The 8305-nt window shown below is 35.5% G+C and overlaps 1 long non-coding RNA gene across 1 annotated transcript; it reads left to right on the plus strand.

Moving 5' to 3' along the window:
- The first annotated feature begins 2270 nt into the window (after positions 1-2270).
- LOC120617086 (uncharacterized) lies at positions 2271-6390 on the plus strand. The gene is made up of 3 exons (XR_005656768.1): positions 2271-3014; positions 5261-5271; positions 6031-6390. It is a non-coding gene; the product is annotated as an uncharacterized LOC120617086 (long non-coding RNA).
- Positions 6391-8305: the final 1915 nt, after the last annotated feature.

Below are 8305 nucleotides of genomic sequence, written 5' to 3' on the forward strand. Positions count from 1 at the left end.
TATGATTATGTTTACAATTATGTTTAGGATTAGCTTCAGTTTTAGGGTTAGGATCAGGGTTAGTTTTAGTATTAGGGTTAGGGTTATGTTTCGTGTTTAGGATTAGGGTGAGAATTAGGATTAGGGTTAGGTTTAGTCTTAGGATTAGGTTAGAGAATGGGTTACTGTTAAGGTTCAAGTAAGGTTTAGTTTAGAGGTACTTTTATCGTTAGTGTTAGGGTTAGGGTGAGGTTGAGGTTAGGGTTAGAGTTAAGGTTAGGTTTAGTGTTAAGGTTAGGATAAGCTTTACTGTTGGAGTTAGTATCAGGGTTAGATTTAGTATTAGGGTTAGGATTAAAATTAAGGTTATCATTATTTTTAGTTTTAGGGTTAGGATCAGTGTTCAGGTTAATGTTAGTGTTAGGGTTAGAGTTTGGGTTAGTTTTAGACTTAAAGTTAGATTTAGTGTTAAGTTTATGATAAGAAGTTAGGTTTAGGGTTATTAGATTAAAATTTAATTTCAGGGTTAGTGTTATAGTTAGGGTTAGAATTAGGATTAGGATTAACTTCAGTTTTAGGGTTAGTATCAGGGTTAGCGTTAAGGTTATGGTTATGCTCCGGGTTTAAGTTTAGGGTTGGGTAAGTATTAGGTTTAGGGTTAAGGTTATGTTAATGTTCAGGGTTAGTATTAGGGTTAGGTTAGTGTTAGGGTTATGTTAGAGTTCGGGTAAGGTTCAGTTTAGGGGTAGGTTTATGGTTATAGTAGGTTTAGGGTTATTGTAGGTTAGGATTATGCCTAGGGATAGGGTTAGTGTTAGGATTAGTGTTCGCTATAGTTTAGGGTTACGGTTAGGGTAAGGGGTTAGGGTTGGTTATATTGTTAGTGTAAAATTAGGGTTTGTTTTAGAATTAGGGTGAGTTTAGCTTTAGTTTAAGGGTTATGATCAAGAATAGGCTTAATTTTAGTGTTAACATTTGTGTTAGGGGTAGCTTTAGTGTTAAAGTTAGAGATACGTTTAGGGTTAGGGTTAGGGTTAGGGTTCAGGTTTGGGTTAGGTTTAGTTTAGCGTTAAAGTACGGGTTAGGGTTAGTTTTGGCTAGGTTTAGCGTTATGGTTTGGTTTCGGTTTACACTTATGATTAGTGTTAGACTTATTTTAAGATATTATAGTTAGGATTAGTTTTAGGGTTAGGGTTAGGGTTAAGGTTAGTGTAAGTTTTTAGGGTTAGTGTTATTTTGCTTTATAATTTAGGGTTAGGATTATTGTTATGGTTAGTGTTTGAATTAGGAATAGGATTAGCTTTAGTTTTTGGGTTAGTTTCAGGGTTTATGTTAGTGTTAGTTTTAGGTTGGGGTTAGGGTTGAGTAGGTTTAGGGTTAAAGTTATGGTTACGGTTAGGTTTAGGAGTTCGTGTTGGCGTTACGGTTAGTGTTTCAGTTAAGATTAGGTTTGGTTAGGGTTAGGGTTATGCTTTAGGGTTAGGATCAGTGTTAGGTTTAGCAATAGGGTGTTGTGAAGGGGTTAAGGTTTGAGTTAGTGTTATGGTTAAGGTTAGGATTAGGGTTCGGGTTAGTGTCAGGGTTAGGCTAGGTTTCATGTTAGGGTTAGGGTTAGCGTTAGGTTTAGCGTTAATCTTTGGGTTCAGTTTACACTTATGTTTAGGGTAAGAGGTTAGAGTTAGGATTAGTGATAGGGTTAAGATTAGGGTTAGAATTAGTTTAGGGTTAGGTTTAGGGGTAGTTTTAGATTAAGGTTAGGGTTAGTGTTAGGGTTACTGTTAGGGTTATGGCTAGCATTAGTTTTAGGGTTAGTTTTTTGATATGGGTTTAGGGTTAAGTTTATTGTTAGCGTAAAATTATGGTTAGGGTTAAAATTAGGCTTAGGATTAGCTTTAGATTTAGGGTTTAGTTTGGTGTTAGTGTTAGTGTTAGCAACATGGTTAAGGTTTGGGTTAGATTTAGGAATAGGGTTAGAGTTAGTGTGAGTTTTATCGTTAAATTAGAAATAGGGTTAGATTTCGATTCGGATTAGGGTTAAAGTTTAGGGTTAGGGTTGGGTAGAGTTAAGGTTAGATTTAGGTTTACGGTTAGAGGTACTGTTATGGTTAAGTTTTGCATTAGGTTTAGGATTAGTGTTAGGGTATGGGGTTAGTGTTAGGGTTATACTTAGAGTAAAATTTAGGGTTAGGTTTAGAATTAGGGTTAGGATTAGCTTTTGATTTTTGGTTTGGGTCTGAATTAGGGTTACTCTTAGGGTTTCGTTTAAGGTTTGTGTTAGTTTTAGGGTTAGGGTTAGGTTAGAGTTAGGGTTTGGGTTAGGGTTAGGGTTAAGCTTAGCGTTAGTCTTAGTGTTACAGTTATGGTTAAGGTTAGCATTAGGTTTAGGGTTGGGGTAGTTTATGAGGTTAGAGTTCTGGTTATTATTAGTGTAAAATTTAGGGTTTGGGTAAGAATTAGGGTTAGGATTAGCTTTAGATTCTGGGTAAAGATCTGGATTAGTGTTAGTGATAGGATTACGTTTAAGGGTAGAGTAGATTTAGGGTTAGGGTTTGGGTTAGAGTTAGTTTTAGAGTTAAATTGGGGTTAGGGTTAGGATTAGTGTCAGGGTTAAGGTTAGGATTATTGATAGTGTAAAATTTAGTGTTAAGGTTAATTTTTTGTTTAGGGTTAGGTTTAGGTTTCGGTTAGGGTTACGGTTCGTTTTAGGGTTAGGGTAGGGGTAAGGTTATGTTTAGGATTAGGATTACGGTTACAGTTAGGTTAGGAATAGTTTTAGTGTTATGGTTGTGTTAGGGTTACAGTGATGTTTAGAGTGAGGGTTAGGGTAAGAAATAAGATTTAGCTTTAGTGTTAGGGTTAGGATTAGGGTTAGCATTAGTTATGGTTATGGTTAATGTTAGGTTTAGGTTAGGTTTAGGGTTGGGTTTAGGTTTATGTTAGGGTTAGTGTTAGGGTTAGTGTTAGGATTAGGGTTAGGTTTAGGTTGGGGTTGGGTTAGTATTGGGGTAAGATGTTAGACTTACAATTAGTCTTAGGTTGAGGGTTGGAGTTATGGTTGGTTGGTAAATTGGAGTTTAGGTAGGGTTAGGATGTTAGGGGTATATTTCAAATAAAGGTTAAAATTCAAAGACTAAATTTGAATTGAAATGTTAGTAAGTTAGGAGGTTATGGTGGAATTAGGAATAAGTTAGGAGCTACTATTGTAATAAGACCTTAAGTTCCCGATTAGGATTGAGAACGCCTGAGTTGGTGTTTAGAAGTTATTCCTACCATATAATTTGGGGAGTTGAGTTGGGGGATTTAGGGTTAGGTTATAGTTTTGTGTTATATGGTGCAGTGTTAGCTTATGGTTAAAGGATAGGGTGTTTAGTAAGTAGGGAGTTAAGATTTACTGTGTGGAAGTTAAAAGTTAGTATAGGCGAGTTTAGGAATTGCGACTTACTTTGAATATAGGAGCTAACGTGAGTTTGAAGGTTTTGGGTGAAGTATGTGGATTGGGTTAGGGTTTAAACTGGGGGAATTTAAAATTGAGCGTTAGAGTTAGAATAAGGGTTAAGATTAGCTTTATTTTTAGGATTAGGATCAGGGTTAGTTTTAGGGTTACTGTTAGGATTAGGATTTAAGGTAGGTTAGGGTTAGTTTTAAGGTTAGGGTTATAATAAGAATTTAGGGTTAGGTTTAGCATTAGTGTTATGGTTAGGGTTAGGATTTAGGGTGAGTTTTAGGTTAGGTTAGTGTTAGGTTTAGCGTTAAATTTCGGGTTAGGTTTACTGTAGGTATAGTTTTATGGTTTTGTTTAGGGTTCCGGTTAGTGTAGGTTAGGGTTATGCTTAGGGAAAGTGTTAGTGTTAGTTAGGGTTAGCTATAGTTTAGGATTAGGGTTAGGGTAAGAAGATAGGGTTAGTGGTATTGTTAGTGTAAAATTTTGCGTTAGGATTAGTGGTAGGGTTAAGGTTGTGTTCAAGGTAAAATAGAAGAGTTAGGATTAATGTTAGTGTTAGTGTTATGATTAGGTTAGCGTTAGGGTTAGCTTTAGAGTTACAGTTAGAGATAGCGTCAAGTTACGTTATGCTGATTGTTAGGTTTATGGTTAAAGTTAGAGTTATCGTTAGATTTAGGTTAGAGTTAGTGTTAGAGTTAGGTTTAGTGTTATAGTTAGGGTTCGTGTCAGAATTAGGGTTAGCTTTAGGTTGAGGTTTTGTGTTAGCATAAGTGGTTAGAGTTAGTTTTAGGGTTAGGGTTAGATTTAGGATTAGCTTTAGTTTTAGCGTTAGGATCAGGAGTAGGATTAGGTTTAGCTTAGGGTTAGGGTTTTAGGTTTTTGTTAGTTTACGTTTAGGTTTAGAGTAATCGGTTATGGTTAGTGTTATTGTTAGTGTAAAATTTAGGGTTAGAGTTGGAATTAAGGTTTGGATTAGCTTTAGATTTAGGGATACGATCAGAGTTAGAATTAATGTTAGGTTTAAGGTTAGAGTTAGGGTTTGTTAGAGTTAAAGTTAGGATAAGGCTTAGGTTTAGGGTAAGCGGTTATGGTTATGGTTATTGTTAGTGTCAAATTTAGAGTTAGGATTAGTGTTAGGGTTAGGGTCAAAAATAGGGTTAGGAGTAGCTTTAGATTTAGTGTCAGGATTAGGGTTAGGGTGAATTTTAGGGTTAGGGTTACTGTTTTGTTTAGGGTTATAGTTAGGTCTAGTGTTAGGGTTAGGGTTAACTTTAGGTTTAGAATTAGGTTTAGGTTTATGGTTAGCTTAGGGTTAGGGTGAGGTTAGGGTAAGTGTTTAGAGTTAAGATTAGTGTCGGTGTTAGGGTTATGGTTTAGGTTAAGTTATGGTTAATGTTTTAGATAGGGTTCGAGTTAGGTTTAGTATAGGGTTAGGTTTATCGTTACAGCTGGAGTTAGGTTTAGGTTTATGGTTAGGGTTAGAATTAGGGTTAGTGTTATGGTTTGGATTAGCTTTATGTTAGAGTTAGGTTTCGCGTAAGCAGTTAATTTTTGAGTTATTGTTAGTGTCAAATGTAGGGTTAGGGTTTGAATTAGGGTTATGATAAGTGTTAGTGTTAGGGTAGGATCAGGGTTAAGGTTACAGTTAGGGTTAGCTTTATAATTACGGTTAGCATTCACTTGATTTTTTGGGTTAGGAGAAGGGTTCTGATTAATATTAGGTTTATGGTTGGTTTAGGGTTAGTTTTAGGATTAGGGTTATGTTTAGGTTAGGATTAGAGTTAGCGTTAACATTACTGCTAGGGTTAGGATGAGCTTTGGTGTTAGGTTTAGGTAGAGGGTTAGAGTTAGTATTAGGGTTAGGTATAAAATTATGGTAGCATTATCTTTAGTTTTAGAGTTAGGATCAGAGTTCTAGTTAATGTTATGTTTAAGGTTAGATTTAGGGTTAGTTTTTGACTTAAAGTTAGACTTAGGGTTAGGTTTAGGATAGAATTTAGGATTAGTGTTATTGTTAGTTTAAAATTTAAGGTTATGGTTAGTTTTAGGGTTAGAGTTAGAATTAGGTTTACAATAAACTTTAATTTTAGTATTAGGATCAGGGTTATGGTTAACGTTAGAGCTAAGGTTAGTATAAGTGTAAGTTTTATGGTTAAACTTAGGGTTATGGTTAGGATTAGATGAAGGGGTTAGGTTTTAGGGTTAGGATTAGTGTAAAATTTTGGGTTAGGGTTGCTGTTAGGCCTAGGTTTAAAATTAGATTTAGGATTAGCTTTAGTTTTAGGTTTAGAATCAGGGTGAGGGTTCAGGTTATTGTTAAGGTTAGGGTTTAGGGCAAGTTTAACTTTAGGGTTATGGTCAAAGTAAGGTGTTAGAGTTTGAGTTTGGGTTAGGTTTAGCATTTGCCGTATGGGTTATTGGTAGGGTAGGTGTTAGGATACGGGTTAGCTTTAGATTTAGGTTTAGTTTTAGGTTTAGGGTTCTGGTTAGGGTTAGGTTTAAGGGTAGGGTTAGGGTTAGGCTTAGGTTAGAGTTAGTGTTAGGAATAGGGTTAGTGTTAGAGTTAGGTTTAGCTTTAAGTTTAGGATTAGGGTTAGGGTTAGAATAAGTGGTTAGGTTTAGGGTTATGGTTAAGGTTAGGGTTAGAGTTAAAGTTAGGGTTTAGGGTTAGGGTTAGTGTTAGATTAGTGTTAGGGTTACCGTTATTGTTCACGTTAGGTTTAGATTAACGATATGCTCAGGGATACGAGTAATGTTAAGGTAAGATTTAGCTATATTTTAGGGTTAGGGTTAGGGGAAGAAGTTAGGTTTCATGTTATTGTTAGTATAAATTTAGGGTTCGCATTAGAATTAAGGGTAGGATTTGCTTTAATTTTAGGGTTAAGATCAGGATTAGCTTTAATATTAGGGTTAAGTATAGGGTTAGGATTAGTTTTAGGTTTAAAGTTATGGTTAGGGTTAAGTTTAAGTTAATGGGTTAGGTTTAAGATTAATGTTAGTGTAAAATTTAGGGTTAGGATTAGTGTTAGGGTTATGGTTACAATTAGGGTAAGGATTAGCTTTATTTTTAGGGTTAGAATCAGGGTTAGTGTTAGGGTTAGTTTTAAGGTACGGGGTTAGGTTTAGAGTTAGCTTTCGATTTAGGGTTAGTGTTAGGATCAGTGTTAGGGTTAGGTTTAATGATAGGGGTAGGGTTAGTTTTAGGGTAAGACATTAGAGTTATCATTAATGTTAGGGTTAGTGTTATGGTTAGGTTTGGTTTAGCTTTGGGTTTAGTGTTAGGGTTAGATTTAGTGTCAGTATAGGTTTAGCTTTGGGTTAGGTTTATGCTTAGTGTTAGTATTAGGGTTTGGCTTAGATTGTAGTAAATTAGGGTTACAATTATTGTTAGAGTTAGGGTTGGCTTTATGTTTAGGGTTAGGTTTAGCGTATGAGTTTAGGGTTAAGGTTAGGGTTTGCATCAGTGGTCGATTTAGGAGTAACTTTAATGTTAGCGTTAGGATCACGGTTAGGTTTAGGGTTAGGGTTACAATAAGGGGTTAGGGTTTAGGGTTTTGGGTATACTTAGGTTAGTGTTAGGATTACTATTAGGGTTCGGGTTAGGTTTAAGTAAGGGTTGTTCTTAGGGTTAAAGTTATGTTTAGGATTAGTTTTTGAGTTAAATTTAGGGTTAGGATTAGGTTTACAGTATGGAGTTACCTTTTGGATTATCGGTAGTGTAATATTTACGGTTAGGTTATATTTAGGGATAGAATTAGCTTTAGTTTTCGGATTGGGGTCAGGATTAGGGTTAGTGATAGTGTTAGGTTTAGAATTAGGGTTATTATTCGCTCTAGTTTTAAGGTTAGAATCAGTGTTAGTTAAGGAGTTAGGTTTAGAATTATTATTAGTGTAAAATTTAGGGTTAGGGTTAGAATCATGGTTAGGATAAGCTTTAGTGTTAGGGTTAGTATCAGGATTAGGGTTATCGTTAGAGTTAGGTTTAGAATTATGGTAAGCATTACCTTTATTTTTAGGGTTAACATCAGGGTTCTGGTTAACATTAGGGTCAGGGTTAGGTTAGATTTAGACTTAAAGTTAGATTTAGGGTTAGGTTTAGGATAAGGGGTTAGGTTTAGGGTTATTGTTTGTTTAAAATTTAGGGTTAGGTTTAGTGTTAGGTTCAGGGTTAAATTATTTTTAGTATTAGCTTTACTTTTAGGGTTAGGATCAGGATTAGGTTTAGGGGTTTAGTTAGGGTTAGGGATTAAGTTTAAGGTTAGGTTTAGGTTTAGGATTAGGGTTAGAATAAGAGGTTAGGGTTAGGTTTAGGATTAGTGTTAGGGTTAGAATTAGAGTAGTATAGGTTAGGGTTAGGATTATCGTTAGGTTTCGGGTTATGTTTAATTTAGGGGTACGTTTAAGGTTAGTATTAGACTAAGGGATTAGCGTTACGTTTATTGTTCCAGTAAAAATTAAGCCTATTGTTAGAATTAGGGTTACAATAAACTTTAGTTTTAGGGTCGGTTCAGATTTAGGGTTAGTGTTAGGGTTACGGTTAGAATTAGATTTAGGTTTAGCTTTAGTTTTAGGATTAGAATCAGCACTAGAGTTTTGTTAGGATTAGTGTTAGGGTTATGGTTCGTTTTAGATTAAAATTTAGGGATAGTGTTAGGTTTAGGGTAAGGGATTAGGGTTAAGGTTAAAATTATGGTTACCCTAAGACAAGAGGTTAGATTTAGGATTAGTTTTAGGGTTAGTGTTAGGATTAGGGTTAGGTTAGTTGTGGGGTTACCATTAGGGTTTGCATGAGGTTAGCCTTTGGGTAGGTATATGTTTAGGGTTAGCGTTAGGGTTAGGTTTACTTTAGGGTTAGAGTTAGGGATAGGGTGAGTGTTAGGGTTA

The sequence above is a fragment of the Pteropus medius genome, unplaced genomic scaffold (assembly GCF_902729225.1).
Source record: "Pteropus medius unplaced genomic scaffold, Ma_sr-lr_union100, whole genome shotgun sequence".
Classification (NCBI taxonomy): Eukaryota; Metazoa; Chordata; class Mammalia; order Chiroptera; family Pteropodidae; genus Pteropus; species Pteropus medius.